This window comes from Gossypium hirsutum, chromosome A10 (genome assembly GCF_007990345.1).
Source record: "Gossypium hirsutum isolate 1008001.06 chromosome A10, Gossypium_hirsutum_v2.1, whole genome shotgun sequence".
Lineage (NCBI taxonomy): Eukaryota > Viridiplantae > Streptophyta > Magnoliopsida > Malvales > Malvaceae > Gossypium > Gossypium hirsutum.
The window spans coordinates 19151457-19160098 of NC_053433.1; the positions used below are offsets into that span (position 1 = coordinate 19151457).

At 34.6% G+C, this 8642-nt stretch overlaps 1 non-coding gene across 1 annotated transcript; it reads left to right on the plus strand.

Moving 5' to 3' along the window:
* The first annotated feature begins 1347 nt into the window (after positions 1-1347).
* On the plus strand, positions 1348-1453 carry LOC121209043 (small nucleolar RNA R71). The gene has a single exon (XR_005904161.1). It is a non-coding gene; the product is annotated as a small nucleolar RNA R71 (small nucleolar RNA).
* Positions 1454-8642: the final 7189 nt, after the last annotated feature.

Genomic DNA, 8642 nt, shown 5'->3' on the forward strand with positions numbered 1-8642 from the left:
TCAATAGGGAATATGAACTTATCTCTTTTCACGAGCACATCCTCAATAATACCCCTAGGGAATCTTATAGTTTTATTTGCCAATTGAATGCTCATCCTAGTTTGTTTAGGTTTCCCAAGACCTAGTTGCCTAAGCATTTTGTAAGGCATGATGTTAATACTAGCCCCTAAATTAGCTAATGCATGACTTATATCTAAACTACCAATTGAACAAGGAATTATAAAACTCCCTGGATCTTTCAATTTGTGGGGTAGCTTATTCTGTAGAATAGCTGAGCAGATTGCATTTAGCTCCACATGTGACGCTTCTTCCAACTTCCGCTTATTTACTAAAAGCTCTTTTAAAAATTTCATTGCATTTGGCATTTGCAAAAGGGCTTTAATGAACGGTAAGTTAATATGCAATTTTTTTAAGAGTTTAAGGAATTTACCAAATTGTTCATCTGAGCAGTCTTTCCTTGTCGCGTTGGGGTATGGCACACGTGGTTTATATTCGACATTTATCGATTTGTTTGTATTTTGATCTACCTCACCTTGACCTTTGCTTACCACAGTTTCTTGCCTCGGTTATGGTTCAGGCGCAATGAATCCTTACTTATCTTGAGTACAAATTGCGTTGAGGTGTTCCCTTGAATTAGGTTCAGTATTACTTGTTAAGCTACCTTGTTATCATTTGGAGATTAGTTTGGATAGCTGGCCTATCTGAGTCTCGAGTCCTTAGATCGATGCTTGTTGATTTTTAAGTGCTGTCTCGGTATTTTGGAAACGGGTTTCTGACACTGATATGAATTTAGATAGCATCTCCTCAAGGTCCAGTTTCTTCTCTTGTTGATAAGGTGGCTGTTGAAAACCCTGAGGCTTTTGTGGCTTTTGATTTCCTTGACCACCCCAGGAGAAATTTGGGTGGTTCTTCCAACCTGCATTATAAGTATTACTGTATGGGTTATTTTGAGATCTAAAGTTATTGTTACCCATATAGTTGACTTGTTCCTCTTCGGTTGTGGGATTGAAGGATTGATATTCTGTATGCACACCTCTTCTACTTGAGTCACACCTCATTACTGGATGTACCCGCATAGAACCAAGTAAACCATCAATCTTTTCATTGAGAAGTTCTACCTGATTTGACAGCATAGTAACTGAGTCGACGTTAAAAACACCGACTGTTTTCGTTGGCTTTGTCCTCATAACTTGCCACTGATAGTTATTCAGTGACATCTCCTCTATAAACTCATAAGCATCTTCCGGTGTTTTATTGTTGATGGTTCCGCCAGCAGCTGTGTCAACCATTTGCCGAGTCGAATGATTCAGACCATTGTGGAATGTTTGTACTTGAAGCCAAAGCGGTAACCCATGGTGAGGGCACCTTCTCAGAAAATCCTTGTATCTCTGCCATGCATCGTAAAGTGTTTTTAAATCCATCTGCACAAAACAAGAGATATCATTATGTAATTTAGCCGTTTTAGCCGGCAAAAAATATTTTAGTAAAATTTTTTTGGTCATTTGTTCCCAAGTAGTAATTGACCCTCATGGTAACGAGTTCAACCACTGTTCAGCTTTGTTTCCCAGTGAAAAAGGAAATAACTGAAGATGAATGGCATCATCAGAAACACCATTGATTTTAAATGTATCGCAAAATTCTAGAAAGTTTGCTAAGTGAGCATTGGGATCTTCATCCTGCAAACCATCAAACTGAACAAACTGTTGTATCATTTGAATTGTGTTAGGTTTTAGTTCAAAAGTATTTACAGCTACAGCCGGTCTAGCTATGCTAGATTCCGTTCCTATTAAAGAATGTTTAGCATAATCATACATAGTGCGTGGAGCAGGATTTTGATTAGTCGCAATTGCAGGAGGTAGTTGATTGCCTTGGTTTTCAGCCATCTCTTTGGTTGGGGGTTGAGTATCGTCTTCTTGCCCGTTCTTTATGTATCGTAAGCTGCGCCTTATATCTCTTTGATTTCTACGAACTGTACGATCGATTTCTTCATCAAAAAGTAATGGTCTCGACAGGTTTCTTCTAATCATAAACTATAAAAACCTACCAAGAGAAAGAATAAGTAAATTAATAAATAATAATTAAAAAAATTAAATTAAATTGCAAGAAAAATAAATGGCTAAAATAATAAAAATTGAGCGTTCCTAATATCTTAGTTCCCTGGCAACGGCGCCAAAAACTTGATTGCGAGGTTTCGTGATAGATTTTAAATATTTATAATTACTTGTTCTTGAACTAACTATTATCGCGATGTAGGCAAGTGTACCTATCGAACATAGTTTTAGCAAGACCGGATTGTCAAACCCAAAGGAACTAAAAGGACTAGTAATGACTGTCTTTTTATTATCTAGCCTAGGAATAAAAGGGGTTTTTATTTTAATTAACTAATTATCTAAACTAAGAACGCACAGAGAAAAGAATTGGGGAATTGCTTTTGGGAAAATCGATTGACTTAAGACAATACCTAAGGAAAAATCCACCTAGACTTTACTTGTTATTCTGGCTCTGAACCGGGCGGTTTACTCATTCAACTTGTTCCGTAGAGATCCCTAAGTTATGTTTTATCCCTATTCAAGATTAATAACGTCTAATCCCTAAATTGAATAACTGAGACTTTTCTCTAATTAACACTCTAGGGTTGCATTAACTCGATCTATGGATCCCCTTATTAGGTTTCACCCTAATCCGACAAAATCTTGTCACCCTATTTCTAGGCGCGCAATCAACTCCGCTTAATTATGACAAAAGTACTCTTAGACAGGGTCTATTTCTCCTCTAAATAAGAGCATATCTTGAATCAGTATCCTGGGATATCAAAACAAGAATTAAGAACAAGTTAAATATTTATCATAGGATTCAGAAAATAATAACAAGATTCGTCTTAGGTTTCATTCTCCTTAGGTATTTAGGGGATTTAGTTCATAACTAAATAAGAAAACATCTCTGAAAGAATAAAGAATGCAAAACATAAAGAAAACTCGAAACTTCTGAAGGGAAATTGAGGAGAGATCTTCAGTCTTGATGATGAATCCGGCTTCTGAGATGGATCAATCAGCTTCCTTGGGGTAATTCTTTACCCCCTTCTCTGTCTTCTTTTTCTTCCTCCTCTAGGGTGTATTTATAGGCTTTGGAATGCCTAAAAGCCCTCAAAATTAGCCTTTTCCAAATTGGACTCAACTTGGGCTCGGCAGGGACACGCCTGTGGCACATGCCCGTGTTCGATTGCTTTAGGTCGTGTTTGAGCCTGCCAAATTGACACGGTCGTGTGGTATACCTGTGTGAGGAGGTCCAGGCCGTGTTGATTTTGTACTTTGGCCCATTTTCCCCGTTTTTGGCCTGATTCTCGTTCCTTTCGCTCTCCTATGCTCTCCTAAGTATAAAACATGAAATTAAAGCATTAGGAGCATCGAATTCACCAATTCTAATGGGAAATCATCCATAAAATGCATTAAATATGGGGTAAAAAAATGTATCAATTATGGTTTATCATAATATCGTTCGTATTATGATAGACATGTCATGTGAAAAATTTGACACGAAAATTTTATCGATTAAGTGCTTAATTACGAGAAGGACTAAATCGCATAAAATGTGAAAGTTGAATTCTAGTAGCTATAAGGATTAAATAGCTATGGAATTCAAATCTAGAGGTCCTTAAATGGTAATTAGACCATTAAAGAAAAGTATGTAAATTTTTGGTGACTCATCCATGAAAAAATTAGAAAAGCGTAGGGACTAAATTGGAAATTGAAATAATTAATTAATAAAAAAGATGATAAAAGATATCATCTTATTATTTTTTTCATCTTCAACCCCAAAATTATATGGAAAACCTAGGAGAGAGAAGAATCTTTCAAGGCTTAATTGTGTAAGTTTCCTTGTCCTATTTTTAGTAATTTTGATATTTTTGAAACTGGGATAGCTTAAACTATCTATTTGGGGGATTAATTTAAAAAGTTATCAAAGTTTGGAAAATGGGTCATGGATATATATGCTGAAAATTAGAAATTTAAGGTAGAAAATGAAAGGTTGTTGATAGATCAACAACTTTTATAAAATGATTTTTGATGAAAACATTATTTAGAGAGTAAAATGTACACTTGTGAAATTGAAGAAAAATGCTGAATTTTTATGAATACATGTGTTTTAAATTTTGTAATAGGATTTTTGTTAGGCTTGGAACAGGGAGTAAATTGCATAAGTTTCATTTTCCGAGCTTAGGGACGAAATTGAAATTTATGGAAAAGTTAGGGGCAAAATGGGTAATTTTACCTATGGCATAAATTGAGTTCAAATAAATATGAAATATGATAAATTGATGATTAAAGCTATTTATATAGATTTGGACAACACAAATTCGAGGTTAGACCGAGGAAAAGAAAATGTTTCGGATTAGTAGATTTTATATGCGAACAAGTGTTGAGGTAAGTTCGTGTAACTTAATTGAGCATGTAAATATGTTCGATTGAATGTCATATTTGTGTAGAATGTAATTTATATTTATGTGAATTAATTGGATGTTATAATATAAGAATTGAATACATGCTTGATATTGTTTGAAAAGAGTTAAGTTTCGTTTGAATATTGGATTTTGATGGACAAATGTGATTTCCCCTATTGAATGAGGTCTTGCATTTGTTGCTGAGGGAATTTAGCTTGGATGAGTAATCCTATTGGCCTCATTAGAAAAAGGATTTAGCCTGGATTGGTAATCCTAATATAAGCCCTCTTGAGCATATATTATATATAGGATTTAGCCCGGACGAGTAATCCTGATTAAGCTCTTATGAGCATATGTTGGAAACAAGATTTAGCTTGGACAAGTAATCCTGTTATGTGATATGTAGCTTGAGAGTGTGCTCAATGATTATGTGCCCTAATGCGTACTCTTGAATATGAATTGACAGGTTATTGAATTATACACCTTGAGTGTACTATTTGAGTATCCATCAGGATTTCAATGATTCACTGGATAAAATACTTGACATGTTATGAGAATTATGAGACGAAATAAATAATGTCTTGAAAGAATGTAGCATGATGAGCTCATCTATGTTTACTTGATTGATATGAAGATTTTGGTGACTAACATGTTTGATTGAATGCATGTGTTTAGGCAAATTTGCTAATGGATGGAAAAACATGATATTGTATGGTTAGATTTAATAAACAGGATTGGTAAGTTTAGTTTCTGTTATACGAACTTACTAAGCATGTAATGCTTACTCTATTTTATTTTCCCTGTTTTATAGTGCTCGGAAGCTTGCAAAGGTTGGAGATCATTGGAGCATCGTCACACTATCAACTAGTTATTTTGGGGTATACATATAGTAGAATCATTTTGGTATAATGGCATGTATAGGACAACTTGTCCATTAGTTGCTTGAAAATGATGTTTGTAATCTAGCCATTGGAATGGCTAGTAATGGTTGTTTTGATATACTTGTAATGTCATGCTATGGTAGCTAAATATATGTTAAGTGGTTGTTCAAATTTTGCCTAACATATGGAACATACCAAGGTAAGATTATAAACATATATGCATGTAATGATATGTCTTATTGAATGATGGGATTTACTTAATTTGAATGCTTGAATTTGTTGGTATTTGGATGTGTGTTTTAGTGTAGGAAAATGGTAAATTTAGGTGACAAATGAGGCTAGGAAATGACTTTATTTTGTCCACACGAATAGACACACGAGCGTGTGTCTAGACTGTGTATGACACATAGCCTGGTAACATGGGTGTGTAGTTAGGCCGCGTGTCGCCTACACCTTATTTTTGAGAAACAGAATACTCAGAATTGAGCACACGGGCAAAGACACAGGCATGTGTCTTGGTCGTGTGAAACCTGCACCTAATTTTGAATTAAATTAATTAACCACACGACCTAGCACACGGGCGTGTGGCATGGTCGTGTGCATAAGTCAGAGAGTTACACGGGTTTGAACACGGCCAGTAGCACGAGCGTGTCCCAGGGCACACGGGCGTGTCCCTTGGACCACACGGGCGTGTGAGCCCTGCACTTTGAAAATTTTTTGTGATTTCGCGAAAAATTCTTAGAGCTCCCGATTAAGTCCCGACTCGATTCTAATGCTCATATTGGGCCTTGAGGGTCCAATTAAGGGACGCTTTGTATAATCTTGATTAATGAATAGTAAATTACATAAATTATTGTAAAATGTTTTAAAAGTTTCGATAATACTTTGAAATCCTGTTTTGACTACGTATACGGGTCAGGGTTGTTACAGCATCCTATCGCCATTGCAAGTTTCACGCCACCGCAAATTCCTTGCTTCATCCATTACTAAATTTTGCCTATTTTTCTGGAAAAATCATAATGTCTCGTAAAAGAACAAGATCTTCCAAGACCTCTGCCGAAAATCCCATTTTGATTCAAAACGAGGAAGTAAAAGAAAGGTTTGATTCAATCTTCAAAAATAAACCTATGGTGACGGAAAAAAGGTTTCAACTTGGAAAGAAATGATAATTTGGTTGTGCCTTTGCCAATTCGAAAGATAATTTGATGCCTTCAATTGGAATTATTTTTGCGATACACGATTATTACCTGATGAGGAGTTAGTTCAAGAGTTCTATGCCAATTTAACTAAGCCAGATGCTATTAAAGTTCTTGTTCGCAAGAAGAAGGTACCCCTAACTTCTAAGTCCATTAATGATTTGTTCAACCTACCAGATGTTGAAGAAGATGAGTACTTTTCCATAATGACAAATACAGATTGGGATTTTCTTCACCAAGTGCTTAATGATGTGACAAATTTGGAATCCCAATGAATCATAAGAAAGTATGGCAGTCATTCTTGTCGAAGGGAATATCCAAAATTGTTGGCTAAGGTATGATTTTACTTTGTTCGATATAGTTTCATGCCTATCTCACATAGTTCAGCCATCTCGATGAAGTGAATTCTTTTTTTGTATACAATTATGAAAGAAAGGTCTATTAATGTTGTGAAGATCATTCTCAAAGAGATCCATGATTGTGCTAGAAAAAAAACCAGAAGTGCTTACTTCCCGTCATTGATAACTTCACTTTGCTTAAGGGCCCAAGTTAAAACAAAAGCAAACCTAAAGGGATCGTATGTTCAAGGTTGCATCATAGCCCATGATCTTTAAAAGTTAGTAGAGAATGTCCATGAACTAAACCCACCTGAACCAAGTGAACCAACAAGACCAGAAGTTGATGAGTCATTGAATGAATCTGAAATGGAGGCTAACTCAGTTACTGAGACAGAAGAAGCAGAATCTGAGGAAGAACCAAACAATCCAGAATCGATAAAGGAATCGAAAATCTCTGAACCAAAAGAGGAGCCGAATGCTAATGACCCAGTTGAACCAAGTGTTGATCTTGAGTTGAGTATTGCTATGCCTACTTCTTCAAACACTGTGAAGAAATCAGAATTTCCAATTATGATGGATATGATAAAATTTATGCATAACCAACAACAGACTTATTGGAAATATGTAAAAATTAGAGGTGATTTTGTAAGAAATAAATTTAAAATATATCTAACAATTTTGTTCTTGAGTTCCCAGATTATATATTTGAGTCATTGAAGGAAGATAAGAATGCAAGCAAGGATGAAACATCAAAGGAGGAAGACGATGAGGATAAGCCAAATAAATAAAAGGGTAGAAATTCTTATCTTTAGTTTTTATTTCATTTTAGGTGTTTATTTTTATTTCTTAGTTAGAATTTTTCTTTCGCATAATAAAATAAAAAGCATGAATAATATAAGCTTAATGCCTTTTCAATAGAAAAAAATAATGTGATGTGGTAATGGAAATGGAAATGGACATGTCTAGGACTGGATTGTTGAGAAAGACTTGGTACTTCAGTAGTTTTTATGACACACTTCTCTTTTCTTGCAATCCTTCAGTTTTCATTCATTACTTTGTTTTCGCAATGATAGCATTACTTCTTTTTAAATGGGGGTAAGGCATTTAGCATTAATATTTAATAAGGCATTTCGCATTTCGCATGAATTTTAAAATAAGTTTCAATCTTTTTACTTAAGAATGTTGAAATAAATGAATGTTCAAAAAGAATTTTTGTTCATAAGTTTGTTCAAATGCAAGCCTGATCTTTTATTTTATCTAAGTTATTCGTATGTTATCTTATTTTATAGAATGCTTGTATGACCTTTAGTCTTATGTAGTATTTTCCAAGAAAACTTGATTTCTTTAGAAATAGACATGTATAAAGGTTTTAGTCTTTATAATTGACTTAGTAACTTTCTTGAGGAAAAATCCTAGGAGGTATAAGAATCTAATATGATATAGGCACACTTTCTTTGGATTGTTTGAGCCTTTCAAGCCGACCTTATTAAATTAACCCTTGAAACATAATTTTGGAGCTTAAAGGCATGTTTATTGCAACGTACTTACATTATAAGCCACATTATCATCTTTTTGATTTTATCCTATTCTTTTGCACCTATCTTAACTGAATTTGTCTTAGTGATTGAAGTTTGAGGAAAAATACGAAAAGATGTAAATGCTCTTTACATGTTTTTTTTAAAAAGAATGAATGAAAGAACAAAGGTAAGTTGTTCAAATGAATAAAAAAAACAAAGAAAAGATTTCTCAAATTCTCAAAAATAAAGAGCAAAGTTTGCTCAAAGTCTGA